Source organism: Pristiophorus japonicus, chromosome 7 (genome assembly GCF_044704955.1).
Source record: "Pristiophorus japonicus isolate sPriJap1 chromosome 7, sPriJap1.hap1, whole genome shotgun sequence".
NCBI lineage: Eukaryota > Metazoa > Chordata > Chondrichthyes > Pristiophoridae > Pristiophorus > Pristiophorus japonicus.
The window spans coordinates 104917937-104945140 of record NC_091983.1 but is presented as its reverse complement, the minus strand read 5'-3'; the positions used below and the strand labels follow the sequence as shown (position 1 = coordinate 104945140).

The following is a 27204-nucleotide window of genomic DNA, read 5'->3' as shown; positions in this document are numbered from 1 at the left end:
TTAGATGCAAGAAGAATGTTCCCGATGTTGGGGAAGTCCAGAACCAGAGGTCACAGCCTAAGGATAAGGGGTAAGCTATTTAGGACTGAGATAAGGAAAAACTTCTTCACTCAGAGAGTTATTAACCTGTGGAATTCCCTACCGCAGAGAGTTGTTGATGCCAGTTCATTGGATATATTCAAGAAGGAGTTAGATATGGCCCTTATGGCTAAAAGGGATCAAGGGATATGCAGAGAAAGCAGGAAAGGGGTACTGAAGGAATGATCAGCCATGATCTTATTGAATGGTGGTGCAGGCTCGAAGGGCTGAATGGCCCACTCCTGCACCTATTTTCTGTGTTTCTATCTAAAAATGTAAAAAAATATACAACATTTTTAAAACTTTGTAAAACTTCTAACTATTAAACAACTTTAATAACAACTTTAGCTAAACTTTAATAACAACTTTAACTAAACTTTTACAAATAAAATTTCAATTACAACAAAAAGACCCTTTACTTTCCCCGCCCATGCCCTCTGGCCCTTCCACACCCGCATGCTGCACCACCCTTGGGATTATTCTCCCCGTTCTTATTTCCGTCCTACCCTTTCCCCAGTGCCCGTGGGCATGGACCTCCCCGTGTTGATACCAAGTCAGCGTGCAGCACTGCACCTCAAGTGCTGTTGCTGTCGGAGGGGAGGTGGGGGTGGGCGGGTGGGGGGGGGAGGAATGTCAAACATTGCAGGCGCAATAACTGGGGCCTCAGGAGAAACTCGTGATGTGGAAGGCAGGGCTTCAGGGCTGGGAGATGATGTCAGCTCTCTACCCTCAGGTGATGTCAACCTGACTACTATATCCATAGTGGGTTCCGCGCCATGTCCCAATCCCGTCGATTGCTGCATGGCTTCGACTGTGTTGGCAGTCCGCTCCATCACGGTGATCATACGCGGCATATCCTCCAACTGCCACTCTGATAGAGCAGCGATGTTTGCACTATCGTAGTCATGGCCTTGAGCAGCTCTCGACCTATGTCGACACTGGCCTGTGACAGATGCACCATGTCCTGGTACACGCCTACAGTGTCCAACCTTTCCTGCACCAACCTCCGTCGCTGCGGCAAAGGCTCTGCAACACTGGAGGGGGGTTGCCTTGCTGCGCATGGTTTGGTCCAGCAGAATCAGAGGAGCCATGGGGGAATCCAGACTGAATACAGACTCCGTGGTGGAGGATGTTCCAGCTGTCCCACATGGAGCTGGTGTATCCTCCTCCGTCTCCACCCCAGCTCCACTGGCTGCTGGATCAGCGGCTCTTCCTTCTCTTCCTCGTTGTCTTCCTTGTCAGGAGAGGGCTGGGTGACGCCAGAGGTGGAGGCAGTGGGTCTGTCGTCTGTGTCGCTGTGGTGTGAAACATCCAAGTCTGGAAGTACAAAACAACATTTAAAAAAGCTTGGCACCAGGAGAGTGGTCAGAGTCACATTAGTACATAGTACAGTGACTTATCGCAGTCTTAGTCAAAAGTCCACCACTGCTGCAGTACTGCATTACATATCACAGACAGACAATACATATATGCATTGCGTTACGTGTCCCCAACATTGCAGTACATCACATGAGGCCAACATTATAGTGCAATAAACTTGCATTACATTAGGCCAATATTACAGTTACATTACATAACATGAGAGGACCGCAACACAGACTGCATTTTATTCAACTTACCATCCTGTGTGAGTGAGTCAGCTCCAATGCCGGTGGTGGCATAGTTGCTATCCCCAGCCAGGGAACAAGACACGGATCTCCATATCAGTAAGAGGCTCCTGGATTGTGGGTCCTCCCCCTGCGCGATGCTGATCGGCTGCTATTGCCGATATCTTCTGCAGAAAGTAAAGTAAATCAAAATAAAAATCTTCAATCCATTTAACTGCGCACACCACCCCCACATACACACCACCCCCACATGCACTGTTAGCAATATATTTCCACTGTGCTACGTATTTGTAAACTCTCTGCCTGTCGACTAGCTTGCTGCTCCTTTTTACTCTCTCCTCTTCAACTCACTGCGCATGCGCGGGTGACCCCTGATCCCTGAAATCGTGGGTAAAACTCTTGTGTAAAAAAGGCGCAGTTCTGTGCCGCACCACCCATCAAATAGAAAGTTGATCTGGATTGACTACTAAGATACATACCGCCCTATGCAGACCGGCGACCCGCTGCCAAAATAATTTTGACCAATTTTGTACTCTTCGGTCTCAGCAGTATGAAACGACATACTGCTGGCATACCGTTGAGAAATGGGCGGACCTTGTGTATCGGCCAATTTCGGGTCCCAAGTGGGAAACAGCAACACAGTAACGGGTAAGAGAAAGATCATGTTCCCCAACTAGTTACATAGGGCTCAAAATTGGCCCACGACTTTTTTCGGCGCACTCACCAGAGATGCGCCGCTTTTCTGCGTTGAAAAGTGCGCCGAAAAAAAATCACTCCCCACTTTTGCTGCTGTCCGGCCTCTCCCGGATCTTCACGCAGCATGGCCAGTCGGGTGGGGGGCGGAGCCAGCATCCCGTGCTGAAAACAGTGCTGGGACGTCTGCATGTGCGCGCGCATGCGCAGTAGCTCCTCGCCCCAAGCCTCTGTGTGTTGCTGTAGCATGGAACCCGATCATCAACATCAACATCATCAACATCATCATACCGGCTGCTGGTGCGTCCCGCCCCTATCCCAGGCTGAGTGGCCTACCGCACAGGCCGGCCCTCTGCCTTCCCGGGCTGAAGATGAAGGTAGGGCAGGACTTACTTACTTCTATTTTTTATTTGGATATTTTGAAAAAATTATGTAACTATGTTTTATCTCTTGTGAATAGTGGTGACCATTTGTCAAGCCTATTTACCTGGTGCTATTGTGAAAGAAGAACATAAGTGACGGAAGAACACTGAGAGAATATCTTATTTAATGAAGTAGACTTTAGAAAATATGGGCTCAATTGTGGCCCAGTATAATCATTGCAAACAAATAGTTGTTTAAATTAGATGTGAGATTAGGGCAATTTAATTCAACTATCTTTTACTACTTTTATTTTTGTAGTTTAACCTTCCATGAATACTTCTGTTGTATAGTAAATTAACTTTGCAAAGTTTGTCATATGATGACTTGTATAGCTGTATGATCCTATTCACATTCTTTAGTCAAGTCATTAAGTTCTGCTGGTCTCCGATGTATCTACCTGCGTTGATTTCTTAACTCTCCGCAAGGGTTTTATGAAGTGACCACATACGCTGGCCTAAGTAGATTTGGAGTAACTATTAGCTGGCCAAAGTGGCCTAAATGGACAAAACTGGCGTAGGTGGCTGATAACGCCCCCTTTTGAGAGAAACTAAACTAAACTAAAAAAATCGTAACTAATTCACTTACACTGTGTAAGGGGTTCTCAGGGAGTGTTGTTGTGCCTTGGGTGTCTCTCTCTGGGCTTCTGCCCTCACAGCTTATGCCTGGCCTGTGAGGTACCCTGAGTGCTGCAAGAGCACCCCTGGAGAGACTGTGTCCACAGCTTATGAAGGGGCTTTTGAGACTCGTGCATCCCCACAGCTTATGCCTAGCCTGTGAGTGTCAAGCACTCCTAACCCCTTCTTCCCTAGCCTGTGACACACAGTTGAGCATTTTTGAGGCGCTCCTAGCTTCCCTTACACTGTTCTGACATAAGACTCACGATCAGGAGATGTAATACAATAGAACTGAGACAAGGTGATTCCAAGAGGAACTTAGGCTTCCAATTTATTTGACAAGCTGTATCTCAACAAACAGCGATACACCAACAAAACAATCCCCCTAAATCCCACTAAACAGACACAACGAAAATCTTTACACAAGTTTAGCAGTACAATGCCCAACCTCCCACCTTTCCTGGCCTAACTGAGTTGGGAGTTCCGGGGACCAGAGGTTATACTCACTACTGTGCCTTTTGCAGTCTGGTGGTTTGTTTCTTCTATCTTTGGTGTCTTCGGACACTGGTTTTCCTTCAGTGTCAAGAGGCTTGCTGGTTGTTGGATCACGAGGGCAGGGAACCACACACAATGCGTCAGAAACCCCTTTTTATAGCCAGATTATCCAGTCCGCCTCTCGTGCTGAAATCGATCCTTCCCATTGGTGGGCTTTGTGATTTTGAAAAATGCAGCAGTTTTAGATTATTGCGGGTTTTTTCCACTGATAACCTACTCAAGGCTTGAGCAGGTGTTAATTGGGTTGGCCTCCTGTAGCCATTGTGTAGGCCCTTGGATTGTTTTGGGTTCCCTAGTTTTCTGAAGGTCTGCATAATTTCCTTCCATAGTGTCAACATGGGGAAGACAATAGCCCGCTAATGGCGATGAGTCAGTCCCACAGTTTTCAAGCAAGTGCTCTCCCATTGACTTGAAAGCCCCATGCTTTGGGCAGACTCTGTCCCACCATTGGCCCTCCGGTGTCCTCCCCCGTCCAATCACTGCTCTGCCAAGGTCAAACCGTCTCGGTTTCAATTCACATCGCAGCACAGACAGATCCCACAGCCCTTTTCCTTCTGGGTAAAATGAGGGGGTTTTCGTCCTCCCCTACACTGGCGCAAATTGACTCTGCAAAATGGGGATTTTTAAGATACTCCAGAAAAATCAAGTTCCTCCAAGAAAAACGGAACAACTGCTGGCCAATTTTGAGCCCATAGTGTGGATTTCCAGTAAGTGTCGCACTCCGTTCTTGTAATACTTTCTTGGTCACATTGTGTTGATAGCACTGCTATTATGACACCATGAGCAATGCCAATGAAAATCTGTTTGTAGTTTATTGAAAGTGTAAACAGCAGAAGGCTCAATAGTTGTAAATTTTGACTTCTGATTCTATTGTATTATCCTACAAAGTAAAATGAAAAATAATGTGATTTCCATTCATCAGCTACTTTGACAACTGCAGGCTGTGTACTAATCATGCAAGTATTTCTAGTCAGATGAAACAATCGGGGAACCTTTTTATACTTATCTATGAATGCAAAGCGACGCCACTATTGGACATGTGTTGCAATATTTCTTGATTCTTGAGAAGTCGGTTATTTTCTATGAGAGCAGCAAAAAGATATTTCATGAGGTAAATCCTATTTTTACCTGCTCCATTTGTGAGACTGCATCAGTGTTGCAATCCGAACTATATTGTTAAAGGTAGATCACATGGGCCGAGGCAAATATTGACATTCACTACTTTACTGACATCTGTGATTTTAACAAATGGAAATTGTCTGAAGTTCACTGTAAAATAGCCTACAGCTGCAATGTCAAAAAATAAGCTGTACTGCAATAAAGATTGCCCCAGTATTTCCCATAACGCACCCATTAAATAATGGCATAGCAGAAGTGTGCACAAATTAAACTTTTAATATTGAAGCCTTTTTTAGCTTCCTGCCAAAGCAAAACTCCTACAAAGTAAAATGCAATGTCCGACTCCGATGTGTCTGACATGCGAGATTGAACAAAGATACAAGAGACTTATGATATGGGAAGAATTAAACAAGAAAGCAGTATGAGACAACAACCTAATCACTGGCATAAAATTAGGAAATGCTGTCTGCTTTTGAGCAGACCAGACTGTGAACAGAAGAATTTGCTTTAAAGCATGCAGGAAACAGCCGAGACAAACTCTTGCCCCAGTGTTCCAGAACACTGAACAACAATGTTCAGGCTCTTCATTTAGATGATGCTGAAATATCCTTGTTTACCAGCAGCCATGTGAGTAAGCTTAATAATTAAAGATCAATCAAAAGAGCCGTGCAAAGCTCAAAAGGAAAATTAAAACATCAAGTTCACTGGTTTTAATTTATATAACTTAAGCTTATGGTTTTATTTAAAGGTGTGATAAACGGCAATAAATAGGTACGATTTAAAGGAGTGATAAATAGCTAACGTTGGGGAAATCTGAATGCAAGATTTTCATCGCAAACCATATAAGACATTCACTTGCGTCAGAAACATAAACAGGGCTAAAAGTGGGAAATTGCAATTGTCATGTGGGTCACAGGAGATGAGCACATTGGTGTATTCTTCTTTTTGTATCTTCTCTGTTTCCTTTCTCAACTTTACTGCCTATAGTTTTAGTAGAATGTTTTCATTATTGTCATGAATGCTTGTGTTATGTATTTAACCTCTTGTAACTTGTATTACACTACCACCAGAGGGCCTACCTGTTGGAGTCCCAAGGGATCCCAGCATCCCTTGGGAGCACATTATATAAGCAGGCCACCCACAAGGTACCGGCACTCTGGAGTCTTATTAAAGGAGCTAAGGTCACACTTGCTCATTGTACACAGTACTCAGTTTCATCCTTTATTGTGAGTGTACCAGCTTGGATATCCTCACCTCCACAGTGTTTATTTGCTTTCTATTACTCCCATGAGAGATGATGAGATGTCCTGGAATTAACATATATGTATGAGATAGCAATTAAGAACATAAGAACATAAGAAATAGGAGCAGGAGAAGGCCATACGGCCCCTCAAGCCTGCTCCGCCATTTAATACGATCATGGCTGATTCGATCATGGACTCTGGTCCACTTCCCTGACCGGTCTCCATAACCCCTTATTCCCTTATCATTTAAAAAACTGTCTTTCTGTCTTAAAATTATTCAATGTTCCAGCTTCCACAGCTCTCTGAGGCAGCGAATTCCACAGATCCACAACCCTCTGAGAAGAAATTTCTCCTCATCTCAGTTTTAAATGGGCGGCCCCTTATTCTAAGATTATGCCCTCTAGTTCTAGTCTCCCCTATCAGCGGAAACATCCTCTCTGCATCCACCTTATCAAGCCCCCTCATAATCTTATACGTTTTGATAAGATCACCTCTCATTCTTCTGAATTCCAATGAGTGAGGCCCAACCGACTCAACCTTTCCTCATAAGTCAGCCCCCTCATCTCCGGAATCAACCTTGTGAACCTTCTCTGAACTGCCTCCAAAGCAAGTATATCCTTTCATAAATATGGAAACCAAAACATGCAGTATTCCAGGTATGGCCTCACCAATACCCTGTACAAGTGTAACAAGACTTCCCTGCTTTTATACTCCATCCCCTTTGCAATAAAGGCCAAGATTTCATTGGCCTTCCTGATCACTTGCTGTACCTACATACTAACCTTTTGTGTTTCATGCACAAGTACCCCCAGGTGCCACTGTACTGCAGCACTTTGCAATCTTTCTCCATTTAAATAATAACTTGCTCTTTGACTTTTTTCTGCCAAAGTGCATGACCTCACACTTTCCAACATTTTACTCCAATTCTCAGGTGGGAGGGTGGAATATTGGGATCTATGTGGGAAACTCGTGCAACGAAGGGAGAGTTATATTCCTGATGAAACAAGTGCACTTTAAGATTACAGTTTCCTTTATCTGTAGAATTTGTTACATTTCTCTTTTTTGAATTGTAAATCATCTATATGGAAGTAAATGAAAGATTGTAATAGGACAACAGCTTGTAGTCCCATTCATGTACCGAGAGGTGGTGGATGTAAAACTTCAGTCTCCCACAACTTGACAAAATCAACAATAATATAATCATGGCAGCTAGTAACAGGTGATAACATACTTAAAGGCATCATCATTGTACCTGTTTCTGTGAACCCTAACTGAGTGCTGTCTTAATTACTTGATCACTTTTTACACTTTTCTCCTACAGTTTTCCCTCTAGTAGTGCTTCTGCAACACAAATCTTCTCTGGTTAACAGATTAGGCAGGTGACCTGATTTCGGGACTCTACCAATGTCATTTTATGACTGGTTATTGGGAACTGTGTAAATATTGAGTCACTGGCTCTCTGATTTTTGCTTGTCTTCCTCGATACATGTGGAATAGGGATGAGGCTGTCTGCACAGCACCTCACACAGCACATTACAGAGCATATAACATTGAACATTGAATCCCTAGTCCATTTCACTGTGGCATAGCTGATCATCAGACCTTTATTACAGAGATCGACAAATATTAACCCACTATGACTTAAAAATAGAACACATAGGATGGGAGTCACAGTTTGATCAGAAATCTTAGTAAAGCATTTGTATAATGTAATAATTCTAAATAAAGCAATCTAATGTTGCCCATAATCAAATGTACTTTTCTAGGTGCTCAGAATTGTCAAAGGATCCATCAGGAAATACAATTCAAGGATATTCTTAACATAGCCTAAATTTTCGGGAATGTGATTCTCACTGATACTCAGAAAATTACTCTTGTCTCCTACCAATTAGTACTAAACCATCTTATAATCACGTCACCCTCATTTCTAACAAGTGCAAGGAAATCAAGGACTTCTTTGTTACTAGATTTAGAACCATTCATTCAACTACCTCTGCTTCATCTCCTCACCAAGCCAACCATCCTGATCCCACATCTTTCTCTAATTTCATAAAATCATAGAAAGTTACAGCACGGAAGGAGGCCATTTTGGCCCATCGTGTCAGTGCCAACCGACAAAGAGCTATCCAGCCTAATCCCATTTTCCAGCTCTTGGTCCATAGCCTATAGATTATGGCACTTCAAGTGCACATCAACTACGTTTTAAATGTGGTGAGGTTTCTGCCTTTACCACTCTTTCAGGCAGTGAGCTCCAGACCTCCACCACCCTATGAGTGAAAAAATTTCCACCCAAATCCCCTCTAAATTTCCTACCAATTACTTTAACTCTATGCCCCCAGGTTGTTAATCCATCTGCTAAGGGAAATGGGTCTTTCCTATCCACTCTATCTAGGCCTCTCAATTTTATACACATCAATAAGATCTCCCCTCAGCCTCCTCTGTTCCAAAGAAAACAAACCCAGCCTATCCAATCTTTCCTCATAGCTAAAATTCTGCAGTCCAGGCAATATCCTTGTAAAGCTCTTCTGTACCCTCTATAGTGCAATCACATCTTTCCTATGATGTGGTGACCAGAACTGCTGCATGCAATATTCCAGCTGTGGCCTAACTAGTATTTTATACATAGCCTCCTTGCTCTTGCCTTTATTAGTCAAGGCATAGAATACAAGTATTCCACATTCCTTCTTAACCACCCTATCTACCTGGCCTGCTACCTTCAGGGATCATTGGACATGCTCTCCAAGGTCCCTTTGTTCCTCTACACTTCAGTGTCCTACCATTTAATGTGTATGCCCTTGCCTTAGAAACATGGAAAATAGGTGCAGGAGTAGGCCATTCGGCCCTTGAGCCTGCAGCACCATTCAATATGATCATGGTTGATCATTCACCTCAGTACCCCTTTCCTGCTTTCTCTCGATACCCCTTGATCCCTTTAGCCGTAAGGGCGATATCTAACTCCCTCTTGAATATATCCAATGAACTAGCATCAACAACTCTCTGCGGTAGTGAATTCCACAGGTTAACAACTCTCTGAGTGAAGAAGTTTCTCCTCATCTCAGTCCTAAATGGCTTACCCCTTATTCTTAGACTATGTCCCCTAGTTCTGGGCTTCCCCAACATCAGGAACATTCTTCCTGCATCTAATCTGTCCAGTCCCGTCAGAATTTTATATGTTTCTATGAGATCCCCTCTCATCCTTCTAAACTCCAGTGAATAAAGGCCCAGTTGATCCAGTCTCTCAGACCTGCCATCCCGGGAATCAGTCTGGTGAACCTTCGCTTCACTCCCTCAATAGCAAGAACGGCCTTTCTCAGATTAGGAGACCAAAACTGAACACAATGCTCCAGGTGAGACCTCACCAAGGCACTGTACAACTGCAGTAAGACCTCCCTGCTCCTATACTCAAATCCCCTAGCTATGAAGGCCAACATACCATTTTCCGCCTTCGCCGCCTGCTGTACCTGCATGCCAGCTTTCAATGACTAATGTACCATGACACCCAGGTCTCGTTGCACCTCCCCTTTTAATAATCTGCCGCCATTCAGATAATCTATCTTCGTGTTTTTGCCACCAAAGTGGATAACCTCACATTTATCCACATTATATTGCATCTGCCATGCATTTGCCCACTCACCTAACCTGTCCAAGTCACCCTGCAGCCTCTTAGCGTCCTCCTCACAGCTCACACCACCACCCAGCTTAGTATCATCTGCAAACTTGGAGATATTACACTCAATTTCTTAATCTAAATCATTAATGTATATTGTAAATAGCTGGTGTCCCAGCACTGAGTCCTGCGGCACCCCACTAGTCACTGCCTGCCATTCTGAAAAGGACCCGTTTATCTCGACACTCTGCGTCATGTCTGCCAACGAGTTCTCTATCCATGTCAGTACATTACCCCAATACCATGTGCTTTAATTTTGCACACCAATCTCTTGTGTGGGACCTTGTCAAAAGCCTTTTGAAAGTCCAAATACACCACATCCACTGGTTCTCCCTTGTCCACTCTACATAGAAACATAGAAAATAGGAGCAGTAGTAGGCTATTTGGCCCTTCGAGTCTTCACCGCTATTCAATATGATCATGGCTGATCCTCTATCTCAACACCATATTCCTGCTTTTTCCCCATACCCCTTGATGTCTTTTGTGTCTTGAAATCTATCTTTCTCCTTCTTAAATATATTCAGTTACATCCTCAAAAAATTCTAGAAGATTTGTCAAGAATGATTTCCTTTTCATAAATCCATGCTGACTTAGACTGATCCTGTCACTGCTTTCCAAATGTGCTGCTATTTCATCTTTAATAATTGGTCCAACGTTTTCCCCACTACTGATGTCAGGCTAACCGATCTATAATTACCTGTTTTCTCTCTCCCTCCTTTCTTAAAAAGTGGTGTTACATTAGCTACACTCTAGTCCATAGGAACTGATCCCAAGTCGATAGACTATTGGAAAATGATCACCAATGCATCACTATTTCTAGGGCCACTGCCTTAAGTACTCTGGGATGCAGACTATCAGGCCTCGGAGATTTATCGGCCTTCAATCCCATCAATTTCCCGAACACAATTTCCCGCCTAATAAGGATTTCCTTCAGTTCCTCCTTCTCACTAGACCCTCGGTCCCCTAGTATTTCCGGAAGATTATTTGTATCTTTCTTCGTGAAGACAGAACCAAAGTGTTTGTTTAACTGGTCCGCCATTTCTTTGTTCCCCATTATAAATTCACCTGAATCTCTTAGCCCTCCCCACATGAATTACCTCACACTTCTCTGGATTGATTTCCATTCGTCACTGTTCTGCTCACTTGACCAGTTCATTGATATCTTCCTGCAGTCTACAGCTTTCTTCTTCATTATCAACCACACAGTCGATTTTAGTATCATCTGCAAACTTCTTCATCATACCACCTACATTCGTCTAAATCATTGATATATACCACAAAAAACAAGGGACCTAGTACTCAGCCCTGTGGAACCCCACTGAAAACAGCCTTCCAGTCCCAAAAACACTCATCAATCATTACCCTTTGCTTCATGCCTCTGAGCCAATTTTCAATCCAACCTGCCACTTTGTCCTGGATCCCATGGGCTTTTACTTTCGTGACCAGTCTGCCATATAGGACCTTATCAAAAGCTTTGCTAAAATCCATATACACTACATCATATACACTCTGCATTATTACCTCCTCAAAAAATACAATCAAATTAGTCAGACACGACCTTCCCTTAACAACTCCATACTCCCTGTCCTTGATTAATCCGTGTCTTTCTAAATGAAGATTTATCCTGTCCCTCAGAATTTTTTCCAATAATTTTCCCATCACCAAGGTTAGGCTGACTGGCCTGTAATTACTCAGCCTATCCCTGTCTCCCCTTTTTAAACAAAGATACAATGTTAGTAGTCCTACAGTCCTCCGGCACCACACCTGTAGACAGAAAGAATTGGAAAATGATGGTCAGAGCCTCTGGTATTTCCTCTTTTGCTTCTCTTAACAGCTAGGAATACATTTCATCTGGGTCTGGGGATTTATCCACTTTCAAAGCTGCTAAGCCCCTTAATACTTCCTCTCTCACTGTGTTTGTTTCATCTAATATTTCATACTCCTCCTCCCTGATTGCAATGTCTTCATCACCTCTCTCTTTTGTGAAAACAGTCACAAAGTATTCATTAAGAACCATACCCACATCTTCCGCCTCCACGCACACATTACCTTTATGGTCTCTAATAGGCCCTACTCTTTCTTTAGTTAGCCTCTTGCACTTAATGTAATTATAAAACATCTTTGGGTTTTCCTTGCCAAAATTTTTTCATGCTCCTCTCTTTGCTTTCCTATCTTCCTTTTTAATTGCACCCCTGAACTTCCTCCAGAGTTTCTGCAGTATTAAGCCCTCGGTATCTGTTATAAGCCTCCTTTTTTTTCTTTATCCTACCCTGTATGTCTCTTGACATCGAGGGGGCTCTAGACTTGTTAGTCCCACTCTTTTTCTTTAAGGAGACATGCTTGCTCTGAACCCTCAGGATCTCCTCCTTGAATACCTCCCACTGCTCTAACACTGATTTACCTACAAGTAGTTGTTTCCAGTCCTCAGCTAAATCTCATCTCAGCTCAGCAAAATTGGCTTTTCCCCAATTGAGAACTTTTATTCCTGGTCTATCTTTGTCCTTTTCCATAACTAACCTAAATCTAACTGAATTATGACCACGAGCACCAAAATGCTCTCCCACTAATCTCCCTTCCACCTGCCTAGGTTCATTTCCTAAAACTAAGTCCAGAGCTGCCTGCTCCCTTGTTGGGCATGTTACATACTAGGTAAGAAAAAGTTCTCCTGAACACATTTTAGGAATTCTGCACCCCCTATACCTTTGACACTAATTTTATTGCAGTTAGTATTAGGATAATTGAAATCCCCTACTATTACTGCCCTATAGTTTTTGAACTTCTCAGAAATTTGCCTACATATTTGCTCTTCTATCTCCCTCTGACTGTTTGGGGGTGGGGGGGGGGGTCTTTTGTACACTTCCAATAGTGTGAACACCCATTTTTTGTTCTTCAATTCAACGCATATGGCCTCATTTGATGATCCTTCTAACATATCATCCCTCCTCACACCTGTAATTGTTTCTTTAATCAATACTGCAACCCCGCTCCTTTTTTTAAATTACCCTCCTCTCTATCCCGTCTGAAAACCCTGTAACTAGGAATGTTGAACATAAGAAATAGGAGCAGGAGTAGGCCATTCGGCCCCTCGAGCCTGCTCCGCCATTCTATAAGATCATTGCTGATCTGATCTTGGGCTCAGCTGTACTTCCCTGCCCACTCCCCATAACCTTTCACTCTCTTATCTTTCAAAAATCTCCATCTTAAATATATTCAATGACCCAGCCTCCACAGCTCGCTGGGTCAGAGAATTCCACAGATTTACAACCCTCAGAGAAGAAATTCTTCCTCATCTTAGTTCTAAACGGGCGACCCCTTATTCTTAAACTATGCCCCCAGTTCTATATTCCCCCACGAGTGGAAATACCCTCTCTGAATCTACCTTGTCGAGCCCCCTCAGTATCTTCTAATTTTCAATAAGATCACCTCTCATTCTTCTAAACTCCAATGAGTATAGGCCCAACCTGCTCAACCTTTCTTCATAAGTCAATCCCTTCATCTCAGGAATCAACCTAGTGAACCTTCTCTGAACTGCCTCCAATGCAAGTATATCCCTCTTTAAATAAAGAGACCAAAACTGTACGCAGTACTCTAGGTGTGGCCTCACCAATACTCTGTACAGTTGTAGCAGGACTTCCCTGCTTTTATACTCCATCCCCCTTGAAATAAAGGCCAACATTCCATTTGCCTTCCTGATTACTTGCTGTAGCTGCATACTAACATTTTGTGTATCATGCACAAGGATCCCCAGGTCCCCCTCTCCTGCAGCATTTTGTAATCTGTCTCCATTTAAATAATTTTGCTTTTTTATTTTTCCTGCCAAAGTGAATAACCTCACAGTTTTCCACATTATACTCCATCTGCCAAATGTTAACCTGTCTATATCCCTTTGCAGATTATTTTTGTCCTCGCAACTTGCTTTCCCACCCATCTTTGTATCATCAGCAAACTTGGCTACATTACACTCTGTCCCTTCATCCAAGTCATTAATATAGATTGTAAATAGTTGTGGCCCCAGCACCGATCCCTGTGGAATCCCACTAGTTACCGTTTGCCATCCGGAAAATGACCCATTTATCCTGACTCTCTGTTCAGTTAGTTAGCCAATCTTCTATCCATGCTAATATATTACCCCCAACCCTGTGAGCTTTTATCTTGTGCAGTAACCTTTTATGTGGCACCTTATCGAATGCCTTCTGGAAATCCAAATGCACCACATCCACTGGTTCCCCTTTATCCACACTGCTCTTTAAATCCTCAAAGAATTCCAGCAAATTTGTCAAACATGATTTCCCTTTCATAAAACCATGCTGACTCTGCTTGACTGTAATATGCTTTTCCAAATGTCCTGCTACTGCCTCCTTAATAATGGACTCCAGCATTTTCCCAACGACAGATGTTAGGCTATAACTGGTCTATAGTTTCCAGCTTTCTGTCTGCCTCCTTTTTTAATTAGGGGTGTTACATTTCCGGTTTTCCACTCCGCTGGGACTTCTCCAGAATCCAGGGAACTTTGGTAGATTACAACCGATGCATCCACCATCTTTGCAGGCACTTCTTTTAAGACTCTAGGATGCAAGCCCATTATTTTACTAATTACTTCTTCTTTAGTGATTGTTTTAAGTTCCTCCCTCCCTTGATTATCCATAATCCATTATTGGGATGCTTTTCGTGTTTTCTACCATGAAGACCGATACAAACTATTTGTTGAAAGCCTCTGCCATTTCCTTGTTCCCCATTATTAATTCCCCAGTCTCATTCTCTAAGGGACCAACATTTACTTTAGCTACTCTCTTCCTTTTTATATACCTGTAGAAGCTCTTACTATCTGTTTTTATATTTCTTGCTAGTTTACTCTCTCAATCTATTTTCCCCCTCTTTATTTTTTTTTGTCATCCTTTGCTGGTTTTAAAAAAATGTCCCACTCCTCTGTCCTCATTAATCTTGCCTACTTTGTATGCCATTGTTTTCAGTTTGATACCATCCTTTACTTCCTTAGTTAGCCATGGATGGTATTCCTTTCTCTTAAAGTCTTTCCTTCTTACTGGAATATATTTTTGTTGAAAGTTGTGAAATATCTCCTTAAATGTCTGCCACCGCTTATCAACTGTCTTACACTTTAATCTATTTTTCCAGTCCACTTTAGCCAACTCTGCCTTCATACCTTTGTAATTGCCTTTACTTAAGATGAGGACAATGGTTTGAGATCCAACTTTCTCGCCCTCCAACTGAATTGGAAATTCAACCATGCTATGATCACTGTTTCCTAGAGGATCCTTTACTATGAGATCATTTATTAATCCTGTCTCATTACACAGTACCAACTCCAGGATAGTCTGCTCCCTGGTTGGTTCCGCAATGTACTGTTCAGGGAAACTATCCCGGATACACTCTATGAACTCTTCCTCAAGGCTACCCTGGTCAATTTGATTTGTCCAATCAGTATGAAAATTAAAATTGCCCATGATTATTGCCGTACCTTCCTTACAAGCCTCCACTATCTCTTGATTTATACTCCGTCCAACAGTGTAGCTACTATTAGGGAGCCTATAAGAGTACGCCCACCAGTGACTTTTTCTCTGCCTGACCTGCCCTTCTTTCAGCTATGTCTTAGTAATAGCTATAATATCATACTCCCAAGTGTCTATCTGTGCTCTCGGCTCATCTGCCTTATTCCCTATATTCCTTGCATTGAAGTAGATACCATTTAGCACTGCCAAACTTCCTTGTTTATTTTTTAGCCCTTGTTTCCGCTGTCTTCCAAATTCACATTTTACTTTTCTGCTTTCCAGTTTCAGCTTTGCTTCTCTCCCTTTTGAATCTATTCTCCGGTTCCCATCCCCCTGCTAAGCCAATTTAAACCCTCCCCAACAGCATTCGCAAACCCTCCCCACCTCAAGGATATTGGTCCCGGTTCTGTTGAGGTGAAACCTGTCCAGCTTTTACAGGTTCCACCTCTCCAGAAATGGTCCCAATGTCTCAGGAATCTAAAGCCGTCCCTCCTACACCATCTCTCCAGCTATGCATTCATCTGCTCTATCCTCCTATTTCTGTACTCACTAGCATGTGGCACCGGGAGTAATCGGAGATTACTGCCTTTTGAGGTCCTGCTTTTTAATCTCCTAGCTCCCTAAAAGCTGTCTGCAGGACTCATCCCTCTTTCTATCTATGTTATTGGTACAGATATATACCACTAGTTTCTTTCTCATCTTCCCCTCGTGTTTGCACTGAGCTCATCTTGTCCATGAGACTCACCTCCTGCCTCCTTCTTCCCATTCCCACTAAAAAAAAATGATCATCTAACTCACCCTGGTCCCCATCCTAGTTGACGTTATAAATGGTTTCCTCTCCCCAGGCACTGCTACTCTCCCTTTCAAAACCTACTTCAGCACACCTTCCTCAAACAACCCACCCTCTGCTTGCAAGCTACAGTCCTATCTCCAACCTCCCTTTCCTTTCCATAGCACTTGAATGTGTTCTTGCCTCACAAATCCATACCCCTCTATCCTCCAACTCCCATGTTTGAATCTTTCCTATCGGGTTTTTGTCCCTGCTACAGCAGTGAAAGGCCCTAACCAGTTACTACTCTTCTCCAACACCTCCCCTCCTAATCAATTACTGGCCCATGTCACAAGGTTACTTCCAAGTTTGTGGTTGCTCATTTTTGCTAATAATTTCTTGCTCTGATCCTTATGAAGTACCTTCTGCAAATTCATATAGACATTGATAGACTCTCCCTTATCTACCATTCTAGTGACCTCCTCCAAAAAATTCAACTAGTTTAATTATGTATGACCTACACTTTGCATATTTGTCCAAGTGCTCAGTTACTCTGTGTCTGGTGATAGATTCCAGTAACTTCCACAAAATTGATGGGTATATACTTATTTGGTTATTCACTCCCTTGTTGCCTATTGTAGAACGAGAAGCCATTCTCTAAGATGAAGTGCACTGGCCCCAAGGTGGGTGGAAATGTGCCCATTCAGGGTTGCTTGGGTGAGCAGAATGGTTGGATTCCTGAAGAAATTGTAAGTTTTTATTTACAACAGGTGGGGGGCGGGGGAGGTGAGGGAGGGCTCTTGGGGCTGGGAATCTAGGAAACGTTGACTGATTTGTTGGCTGAATGGGGGTGGGCAGAGGCAAGTGGTGAGGGTGCTCACATGCAAATTAGATGCCTTCCCACTGATCTCAAACTCTGGTAGGGTCAACATTGGTAGGCACGATCTGGATTTTGGGGCCATGGTATTAAAAAAAAATTATGTGCAGCTAACCATTCTTAATCTCCTGATTTAGATGATCTATGCACTTGTGGTTTATTGTATAATCTAAAGTGTAATTTAAATTATAGCCTTTTGTATGTTGTTGCTAAGACACTGCAAACAGCAACTTTGTAATATTTAATATATCAGTGCTTCTAACCACACTGGTTAAATCATTCTAGTCTCTGTAATGCTGCAATGGCAAGATCACAAAAGTTTATTACATATTTGTTTATGTTTGTAAATTATTCTCTAAAAACAAATGTGCTGCCAGAACTGTGGGAACAATATCTATTTTACACTCAATGATGTCACCGTTATCAAAGGAATTGCTTCCTACTTCTGATGCTTTTCCATGGGACTTTTTTTTAAAAACTTGTTTTGATACTGATGACAAAAGGTAACATTAAATGCAGCTATCTGTTTAACTCTGATTGTTTGACATGGATTGTTCCTCCAGGTTGTCAAGAAGAATCATAGAATGACACCACAGAAGGAGGCCATTTGGAGTTTTCCAATTAGTCCCACTCCCCTACTCTTTCCCCATAGCCTTGCAAATGTGTCCCCTTCATCCAATTCCCTTTTGAATGTTGTTATTGAATCTGCTTCCACCACCTTTTTCAGGCAGTGCATTCCAGATCATAACATTTCTTTTCCTCATCTCGCCTCTGGTTCTTTGGCCAATTATCATAAATTTGTGTCCTCTGGTTGCTGGCCATTCTGCCACTGGGAACAGTTTCTCCTTATTTACTGTTATCAGTTATGATTTTGAACACCTCTATCAAATCTCCCCATAACTTCTCTGCTCGAAGGAGAACAATCCCAGCTTCTCTCATCGCCCCATATAACTTGAAATCCCGTATCCTTGGTACCATTCTCGTAAATTTGCTTTGCACCTATCCAAGGCCTTGATATCCTTCCTAAAGCGTGGTGCAAGAATTGATCACAGTGTTCTAGCTGGGGCCTAACCAGTGTTTTGTAAAGGTTTATCATAACTTCCTTGCTTTTGTATTCTATTCCTCTATTAATAAAGCCAAGGATCCTGTTTGCCTTTTTAACAACCTTCTCAACTTATCCTGCCACCTTCAAAGATTTGTGAACATACTCCTCCAGGTCTCGCTGTTCTGACACTCACCATATTGTAGCATTTAGTTTATATTGCCTCTCCTGATTCTTCCTACCAAAATGAATCACTTATGGCTTCTAGACTAAGTCTTTCTGTAGGATTCCCCAGATAACACAATGAATAAATGCACTGTGTAGCATGATAAGCTATCTAAACAAGGAAGATTGCCAGTTAGTCCTTGGTTTGTGCTAAATTAACTAATCTTGGGACAGAAAAATTCTGCTGAGCATATTATTTTCATTAATAAACTGTTAGAGTACTTTTGAATTAAAATAAACTCCCTCTAAATTCACCCTCCATATTAAACTGGAATCTGTGTTGACCTATTAAAAACTGCTCTTTAATCTGATGATTATGAGAAGAACAAGAGCACTTTAATAAAAGTTGAAGCTCAGACAAATCTTACAGCAACAGTTAATCCACGTTAAATCTTACTTACTGGCCATATGAATAAAAGATTTAATTCCATAGAACATTGTCAGAGGGGGGTTAGAAATATAGAAAAAATATAATTTTTCTGAAGCAATGCATTCACCTCTTGGCACCTTGATGTCCTAGAAAGACAGCAGAACTTTTTCTTTTTAAAGTCAACAAACACCAGCTTTGTTCGTGTAGAGCCCATCATGACCTCAAGATGATATGGTATACTGATTGCATAGATTAAACACTTGAGACTTAAAGACATGCTACATTTAAATGTTGATGCTCTTGTCAATTTTTTCCATTTCGTATGGTCAAGTAACACTATAGTTTAGTAGACTAATTATAGGATAACTGGGTTACTAAAAGTTTTGCGAAGAGATCTCCCATCCTGGGTTACACGTGATTTTGCTATTTTCAGTATGTGAGCTAAAAAACTGGAAGTCATTCCTGTGTGATAGGCCAATCATGGAATGGTAACAGCACAGAAGGAGGCCATTTGGCCTGTTGAGCCCGTGCCGGCTCTTTGCAAGAGCACTTCAGCTAGTCCCACTCCACCACCCTTTCCCCGTAGCCCTGCAAAGTTTTTTCCTTCAGCTACTTATCCAATTCCCCTTTGAAAGCCATGATTGAGTCTGTCTCCACCACGCTTTCAGGCAGTGCATTCCAGATCCTAACTACTCGCTATGTAAATGTTTTTTTCCTCATGTCGCCTTTGGATCTTTTGCTAATCACCTTAAATCTGTGTCTTCTGGTTCTCGACCCTGCCACCAATAGGAACAGTTACTCTCTATCTACTCTGTCTAGACGCCTCATAATTTTGAACACCTCGATCAAATCTCCTCTCAACCTTCTCTGCTTTTAGGAGAACAACCCCAGCTTCTCCAATCTATCCACGTAACTGAAGTCCCTCATCCATGGAACCATTCTTGTAAATCTTTTCTGCTTCCTCTCTAAGGCCTTCTCATCCTTCCAAAAGTGCGGTGCTCAGAATTGGGGACACTACTCCAGTTGAGGCTGAACCAATGTTTTATAAAGGTTCATCATAACTTCCTTGCTTTTGTACTCTATACCTCTATTTATGAAGCCCAGGATCCTGTAAGCTATTTTTTAACCACTTTCTCAACCTGCCCTGCCACCTTCAATGATTTGTGCACATATACCCCCAGGTCTCTCTGTTCGTATACCCCCTTGAGAAGGGAGCATTACTGAATTGTCTAAATCAGCCATGAGGTGCAATTAGGAGCTTGTTAAACTCTCTGAAATAGCCTGGGAAGATAAAAGTACAATGGTCTTCTGAACTTTGAGAAGGCCAGCAGTGCTTTGTCACAGCAGTTGCCCTGCCGCGCTGCTGTTGGTCAGTGGTGAATTTGAATTTGTCGACCTTGCTGCACAATGTATCTGTGACATCATAGGAACATATGAATTGCTGGATGATAAAAGACCAGGGTCCATCTAGTTTGTCTTCTACCATCCTGGTAATCGCATAATAAAGCAATAATGGAGTTGTTGACCTCGAATCTGTGTCTACCAAACGAACTAATATTGCTGCTGTCCCTCGTGGTAGCCTGGAAGGAGCTACTGGTAAAAAAAAAATTGAGATCCATAGGCAGTGCTGACTGAGGTTGCCTGCATGACTTCCTTAAGCCAATGGCACAGCTCAGTAACTGCTGACCGACTATACCTGAGCATCTGGAGACAGTGCTTCAGTCGTTGCATGAAGTTGTGTTTGTTCCTGTATCTATGCATTAGAAACATAGAAAATAGATGCAGGAGTAGGCCATTCGGCCCTTCGAGCCTGCACCGCCATTCAATAAGATCATGGCTGATCATTCCCTCAGTATCCCTTTCCTGCTTTCTCTCCATACCCCTTGAACCCCTTAGCCATAAGGGCCATATCTAAATCCCTCTTGAATATATCCAATGAACTGGCATCAACAACTCTCTGCGGCAGGGAATTCCACAGGTTAACAACTCTGAGTGAAGAAGTTTCTCCTCATCTCAGTCCTAAATGGCCTACCCCTTATCCTAAGACTATGTCCCCTGGTTCTGGACTTCCCCAACATCGGGAATATTCTTCCCACATCTAACCTGTCCAGTCCCGTCAGAATCTTATACGTTTCTATGAGATCCCCTCTCATCCTTCTAAACTCCAGTGAATAAAGGCCCAGTTGATCCAGTCTCTCCTCATATGACAGTCCAGCCATCCCTGCAATTAGTCTTGTGAACCTTCGCTGCACTCCCTCAATAGCAAGAACGTCCTTCCTCAGATTAGGAGACCAAAACTGAACACAGTATTCCAGGTGAGGCCTCACCAAGGCCCTGTACATCTGCAAAAAGACCTCCCTGCTCCTATATTCAAATCCCCTAGCTATGGAGGCCAACATACCATTTGCCTTCTTCACCGCCTGCTGTACCTGCATGCCAACCTTCAATGACTGATGAACCATGACACCCAGGTCTCGTTGCACCTCCCCTTTTCCTAATCTGCCGCCATTCAGATAATATTCTGCCTTTGTGTTTTTGCCCCCAAAATGGATAACCTCACATTTATCCACATTATATTGCATCTGCCATGCATTTGCCCACTCACCTAACCTGTCCAAGTCACCCTGCAGCCTCTTAGCATCCCCCTCACAGCTCACACCGCCACCCAGTTTAGTGTCATCTGCAAACTTGGAGATATTACACTCAATTCCTTCATCCAAATCGTTAATGTATATTGTAAAGAGCTGGGGTCCCGGCACTAAGTTCTGCGGCACCTCACTAGTCACTGCCTGCCATTCTGAAAAGGACCCGTTTATCCCGACTCTCTGCTTCCTGCCTGCCAACCAGTTCTCTATCCACGTCAGTACATTAGCCCAATACCATGCGCTTTGATTTTGCACACTAATCTCTTGTGCAGGACCTTGTCAAAAGCCTTTTGAAAGTCCAAATACACCACATCCACTGGTTCTCCTTTATCCACTCTGCTAGTTACATCCTCAAAAAATTCCAGCAGATTCGTCAAGCATGATTTCCCTTTCATAAATCCATGCTGACTTGGACCGATCCTGTCACTGCTTTCCAAATGCGCTGCTATTTCATCCTTAATGATTGATTCCAACATTTTCCTTACTACTGATGTCGGGTGCAACAGGTGTACATAGTGTGCCTCAAGTGCCATTTCGGACCCTCGTCTCACTGTAATGCTGTAAGCCAAGAGCAATTTCTAGGCCTGGATGACTAGGAAGCTTGGTTGGCTATCAATGATTTTTTTTAAAAATCAGTCAGGACTTAATATAGGATACTATGCAGCACAACCAGAATTTTTACTATAAGACATGGAATTTTCTTAATACAAGAAACATTTAAAAAAGTTAAAATAAAGATAAGTAACTATTTATAACTGCTGCAGTCCTGTTTTTCAGTGATTCAGTGCATAGATAACATTGAAGGCAGCTGTGCCAGCTCTAAAGATTTCTCAAGGGTATATTTAGAATCAAATCTCTCCTTGTCTGAGCCAAGAATCTAGTACGTGAGTCACTTGTATCCAGCACTTCAAAAAGTAGTAGTTGCCTCAGTTCTGAACATGCAAGAACCTGATGCCTATTTCATGTAAGCGAGATTGGCACATCACTGGATCGATGCATTAAAATAACAATTTTGTGTGCTCTCTCCATAATAATCACTAGTTTTGCGATGTTGTTATCGTTATTGCATTGTCTGGGTGAGAAAGTCACCCATTGAAAAGCCCTGCAGCAAATTAAGACCAGCGATCAGCAGGCAGGAATCCTGACTGGGAATTAATGCCGCAGCATGGGGCATTACCAACAACTTCAATTTCCAGTGTCATGTATCATGTCACTACAAGGGAGAGTGTTTCTTGAGTAAATGGGACCGATATAAGGAACAGATGATCACTAGTTGGTGCTGGAGTGTTTTAAACCATGGGGAGTATATTTGGAGGAGAGGCCATTCTGTAGAAACTAGCATTAGGGACTCAATTTAAGATCTGGTTTTAAGCAGCATTACAGAGAAATGTGTTTGTGCAAAACTTTACAAAAGTAACTGCTGACAAAACGATGGAAAAGATGTAGACTACCACTGACAGTGAGAGCGTTCACCAGAGTCAGTTGGTAAGCACTTTGAATATGGAATTGGGGCACTTTGATCTTTTTAGGGCTCAACTGGAGAACACGCACTATGTATGCTTTGCATGGTATCAGCTGGCAGTCATGTAGGTAAGTTTTGACTCACATTTGTGGGGCTAGGAGGGCTGTCACTTTTTCCAGAGTGTCTGACCAGTCATGAGAAATATCCTTGCAACTGTGGTGGTTGAGTACTTCTACCTATCCATCATTGTAACTCTGCTTTTAGAAAGCATGTGATGTGAGAGGTGTTCTGATGAGCTTTGCCCTGCCATCACCAACCTTCTGCTAGCTGGCCTCCACCTTAGTTGTCTCCTACTGACTCTCCTGTACATCTGCCTGAGAGTTTCCTCTTCCTGTGGACTTGGGGTCTTCTATTATGGTGGCTCTCTCCCAGTGATATTTCACAAGAGCTGCTTGTCGGCCAGCTTTTCCTCTTGGAGGGAGTGGTGACAAGGTTTACAGCCTTGTGAGTGGCATGGACGCTTTCCTCCATGTGATGCTGATGAGAATTGAAGGTCTCTAGTCCCTTTTATATTAAGTGTCTTTGAAGATTAGCAGTAGCCCTTGTGGCAAATAAAGTGAGTCAAGAGAGTGGCTGAGTGTAATTTGCAGTTGAATATTTGGAGAGATTGGCCTCTTCACTAGTGAGATCTTCTAACACCTGGGTGCTGAAAAAAGAGAGAGAATGGGTAGGAGGTGTGTAAAGGCTATTCGTGACCAAGGGTGTGTTTACATGAGTGCCTCGAATTACCTTGGCCACTCTTGAGGCCATTGAACCTTTTTTCAGCATTGTAGTGGAGATTGTACTGACTGCTTCTGTCACCACTCTCCAGCTAGCTTGAACCACCCTGTTATGGAGCTTCATACTTTAAATGCCCTGACCTCTACCAGCAATACCTCCACAAATGTAAACCTTGGTGCCCTTGTTGCTGCTGCCATGTCCAAGACAGTTGGTCCCACAGCTACTTTGCAGTGTCTGGAGCTGTAAGTGCAAACTGCGAATGAGGGTTCTGGGAGGAACTAGTGGCTAATTAGTGGCAGTTTCACATTGGCAGTCGTTTGGAACACCCCGCCAACGGGAAGAGAATCCAACCCAAAATATTTTATTTTCACTTCATACCTCTTTACCTACAGAGATTTTTTCTGGGTAGCTAAGTTCATCTATGCACCACTTACTCCACCAGCTGGAAACCACGACCACCATGGTCAAGGCTATTAATAATATCCTCTGTGACGGAGACCGTGGTGCTCCATCCATCCTTGTGCTACTCAACCCTTTTGCGCTAATAGAATTGGTTGACCACATGTCTTCCACGGTCCACCTACATACGACCATCTTTGCTTGGTTCCACTCCTAAGTATTCCAATGTACCCAGCACATTTTTAGCGATGATTTCTCCTCCCACTCTGCACGGTTCCATCCTCCTTTTCCTCACTTGCATGTTGCCTTTTGCCGACATTATCCATAGGCCTTTATGTTGATGACACCCAGTTCTATTTCACTGCCACAAGCCTCAACTCTGCTAAGAGGGATTAGTTGTCCAAATAAAGAATTCGATGAGCCAGAACTTTCTTCAACCTAACTTTGGCAAGTCCAAAGCCAACCAGTTCAACTCCTACTAAAAAGTCTGCTCTTGCTCCTGACTCCATTCCCCTCTCCAACTGCTTGCTGAGGTTGAACCCTCATGTATGTAGTTTGCGGATGACACTAAACTGGGTGGAGGAGGACGCTGAGAGGCTGCAGGGTGACTTGGACAGGTTAAGTGAGTGGGCAAATGCATGGCAGATGCAGTATAATGTGGATAAATGTGAGGTTATCTATTTTGGGGGCAAAAACACGAAGGTAGAATATTATCTGATGGCGGCAGATTAGGAAAAGGGGAGGTGCAACGAGACCTGGGTGTCATGGTTCATCAGTCACTGAATGTGGGCATGCAGGTACAGCAGGCGGTGAAGAAGGCAAATGGTATGTTGGCCTTCATAGCTAGGGGATTTGAGTTTAGGAGCAGGGAGGTTTTACTGCAGTTGAACAGGCCTTAGTGAGGTCTCCCCTGGAATATTGTGTTCAGTTTTGGTCTCCTAATCTGAGGAAGGACGTTCTTGCTATTGAGCGAGTGCAGCGAAGGTTCACCAGACTGATTCCAGGGATGGCTGGACTGTCATATGAGGAGAGACTGGATCAACTGGGCCATTATTCACTGGAGTTTAGAAGGATGAGAGGGGATCTCATAGAAACATATAAGATTCTGACGGGACTGGATAGGTTAGATGCGGGAAGAATGTTCCCGATGTTGGGGAAGTCCAGAACCAGGGGACATAGTCTTTTGGGTAAGGGGTAGGCCATTTAGGACTGAAATGAGGAGAAACTTCTTCACTCAGAGAGTTGTTAACCTGTGGAATTCCCTGCCGCAGAGAGTTGTTGATGCCAGTTCATTGGATATATTCAAGAGGGAGTTCGATATGGCCCTTATGGCTAAGGGGATCAAGGGGTATGGAGAGTAGGCAGGAAAGGGGTACTGAGGGAATGATCAGTCATGATCTTATTGAATGGCGGTGCCGAATGGCCTACTCCTGCACCTATTTTCTATGTTTCTATGTACACCTGTACATGAATATGTAGTGTTTTCCTTCTCAATTGCATAGAAACCAGATTACCATCTAAAGATGAATTAACTGAGGATGCCAATTGCTATAAATATTTTAATAATGAAAGATGCAGCAAAGAAAGATTGTTACACTGCTGCTTTAGTTCTAATGAAGTTTTTTCTTAACCCCATTTCCTCCCTACTTATGACACTATCTGTATCTCTCTCTTTCTCTCTCTTTTCCTCTCTCTCTCTATCTGCAATTGACTCTCACCCTGTTTCTGTATCTTACTCTCTCTGTCTGTATATTGCTCTCTCTCTCTCTCTCTCTCTCTCTTTCTGTTTCTGGTTCTGTGTTTCACTCACTGCCCATATGTTCATCCTCTCTTTTTATTGGCCCTGAAATTCCGGTTTGGCATTTTAGAGAAAAAATCCGCACTTACCTTAAGCTGCTGCCCACGTCCGCACTTCTGAGCCTGTGGTCTCCTTTGACTGGCAGTGGCAATGCGTGCACGTGGGGACGTGCGCAGTGCTGGAGCTGGTGTCACATGACTCTGGGCAGCCAATCAGGTAAGGTCATAGTAATAGGCGTTTCGCAGGGTCCTAAACTCCGATTACTGTGATTGTGATAGACCCAAAACAGTAATTAAAAAAATAGAAAATAATTGCACTACATTCATTTAAATTAAAGTTATTAATGTCTTTATAAACAATAATTTTCCGATTTAAAAAAAAAAAAGTTTTAAAAAAATAAACTTACCATTGTGGGGATGGTTTTTAATAATATATGTTCTAATAACTTTATTTTTCGATGTTTTTGTGTTTCTTAAAACAGTTGCGCCTGTAAAAGTAAGCTATGCGCCTGCTTTTTCAGGCGCAAGATTTTTGAGGACATTTGTATGCGTAAATTTCAGCAATTTACACTTACAAGTGTCCTCGCTACCGATCTGGCTACGATCTGACAAGCCAGAAACTTGACAGATCGGAAATGCCAGTTTCCAGCGCATGCGCATCGTGCGCTGGAAACTGGCATTTCTGATGCCTTCCTGGGTCCGTTGGAACTCCATACGGACCCGGGGAAACCGGAATTTCAGGGCCAATGTTTTCCTTTGCCACTCTCCATACTCTGGGGGAGAGGTCAGCATGTGACCGGTTGCCACGTTTCTTTTACTGCTGTGCTACAGATAAGGGTCCAAGGTTACTCACTGCTCAGCTTCTCCCCCCTCCCTCCCAAACCTCTGTCAGATGGGCCAATCCTTTTAGCATTCAGGTTGAGTGTGGGAACTTAGTGTGTCGACCAGTATATGTGAAATTATATGCTCTGCTCTCTGCCATAATACGTTGCAGTGTAATACTTTGCAGTGTAATACGCCATGATTTGTTTTTTTCATTTTCCTCTCCCTCCCCCCTCCCCCATCCACCAAATTGTCTTTATTGTTTTGTACAAGGAATTTACATGTTCTCTCAAGTTATGATTTGATACAGAGTACGTACTGTATGATCATTGCTGGTATTAGTGTTGAGGGTTATGTATAGTGATACTTTTCTCTGGAAGCACCCCCACCCTAATCAGGTGGGCTGGAAGCCTACAATGGGTGATGGATGTATAAAGCATTTCCTTAGACATTGGCTTGAGGCAGAAAGGCGGTCCATATAGGTTGAATGAGGTGCTCGGGTCTGTTGC

At 43.0% G+C, this 27204-nt stretch overlaps 1 protein-coding gene and 1 long non-coding RNA gene across 2 annotated transcripts in view; one reads left to right on the top strand and one right to left on the bottom strand.

The window, feature by feature from the left end:
• Positions 1–27204, top strand: part of LOC139267224 (chloride intracellular channel protein 5-like) — a 237950-nt gene that overhangs the window by 42032 nt on the left and 168714 nt on the right. The gene's annotated exons all lie outside the window — the stretch shown is intronic.
• Positions 675–26007, bottom strand: LOC139266822 (uncharacterized). The gene is made up of 3 exons (XR_011593782.1): positions 25964–26007; positions 1698–1852; positions 675–1395 (listed from the first exon to the last, which is right to left on the bottom strand). It is a non-coding gene; the product is annotated as an uncharacterized lncRNA (long non-coding RNA).